Source organism: Octodon degus, unplaced genomic scaffold, assembly GCF_000260255.1.
Source record: "Octodon degus isolate 3935 unplaced genomic scaffold, OctDeg1.0 scaffold00012, whole genome shotgun sequence".
In the NCBI taxonomy this organism is placed as follows: Eukaryota; Metazoa; Chordata; class Mammalia; order Rodentia; family Octodontidae; genus Octodon; species Octodon degus.
The window spans coordinates 770,388-772,317 of NW_004524588.1; positions in this window are offsets into that span (position 1 = coordinate 770,388).

Here is a 1,930-nt window from a genome sequence, read left to right on the forward strand (position 1 = left end):
AATTAACCACTAAGAAGAATATATGCAGTGTATTATTTGTTGAAACTGTACTTCCGATTTGATTTGAAACTGTCTCATTGTTATATGTTTATCAATAAAACTGTAGAAAAAAAAGAAAATACACATAGTTGGACATAAAGTAGAGCAAATTTATAATAATATTACAATATATACATTTAAAAATAGAACTGCTAATCTTTTTCCAATTTTTCTTTTTTTTTCAAAATTTAAAATTCTGAGAATGTATGTTTTCACTATTAGAAATGTATATTCACATTGACTAATGCATTGTATTACATAATGTACTTTTTAGTTAGGTATCCTTATACATTTTAAGTTTATTGCAAGTAAATAACAAATCATGGCCTAATAGACTATAAATTAAATGCCATAATGGAAAGCATATTTTGTTACGCTGTATTTCATTATGTACCTGTACTTTAGTAACATAGAAAATGTTGAGGTTGTCAGAGGAGTAGAAATTTAGATATGTCAACATAAAACCAGTATGAACTTTTGTTATATTTACATATTTTAGAACTGAGGGAAAAAATGTAAATAGCAAAATACACAAAAGATTAAAAACATATGAGCAGCAAGAGTAGAGATAAAAAACACTTATAAACCCCTTGGTCAGTGCTCTTAAAGTCTTAGTTATCACAAGAACAGTAAATGCTTTGAAGTAAAAAGTTCTTAATTCTTAAATATTTTCTTAAGTAAATCTTCTTATACAGCTGGGTTTGTGCTTGGTATAGATTTTCTTGTTTTATCAGTGTAGCATATTCATGTGTTTGTTGAAAAATAATATATTGTGAACAGTATTTCTATATGTTTTTGTAGCCTTCTGTGAGAGTAAAACAGGACATCTATATTATGCATATACTAAACAGAAGTCTTAGTAATATTTGTGTAGCAGGTATGAAACATATTTAATAACATTTTAGTATTCAAATACATGTGATACCACTTTTACGTGAGAAAACTAGGCTTATTTGACATTAAAGAAATTAATCTGCAGAAAATTTGGGACATCACTGAGCTACAGGATGTTACAGTGTAGGTTCTCTTATATCCTGAGTCCTCACTGAGCTTGAAGGGATAAGGTCAAAATATTGGCTATCCTTGTAGCCCTTCTTTTTCTCTAATTTTTGGTCTGCATACTTAAGTTGTTAAACATCCAGAAGAGAAGTTTAATGATATTGTTACCTTATAACAGAGGCAGTTGAGCTAAACATCACTATCTCTCTGAATATAAAATGCCTTAGACATAACATGGAACAGGTACTTTCCAACAATCATTAATATTTTAAATTTTAAATCCCTAGAGAATGTGAAAAGACAATTACAGATTTTTTACTCAGAAATTTAGATATCTAGCTATATACAACATTGTAGCAGGACAATGCTATAATTTTTTTTTCCCTTGTCTCTTGTTTTCTTTTATTACCTTTTTGAAAAAACATTTACATGAGAGAGAGAACAGCAATAATTGATATGATTTTAGAAGCAGTGTGCATTTAGAAGACAAGAATGATAGATATTTCAAGCACGGCTTTAATATTCCATGTTGCTATCCTCAGTGTAGTTGGTTAGTCCATAGCTATCCACATATATAGGTAGTCAGGGAGATTATGGGGCCACAGAGGAAATTAATCAATGATGTATAATGCACCTAAGGAGGGTCACCTAGAGAGAAAACATTCTCTCAGGCTTTCAAAAAATGCAAATTGGTCAAGCAATGGCCATGACTCATCCAGATGGTTGACACTGTCAAAAGATCTACAAACCACTTCACATGGTTTCAGGGTAAATCCTGATGGTATTTGACTGACCTTGTCAGATACAAAAGATACAATTTTAGTTATATAGATCATGCTTTAACTTGATATTAACCAGCCTGCTGAAAAGCATAACCACAAGTTATAAAAAG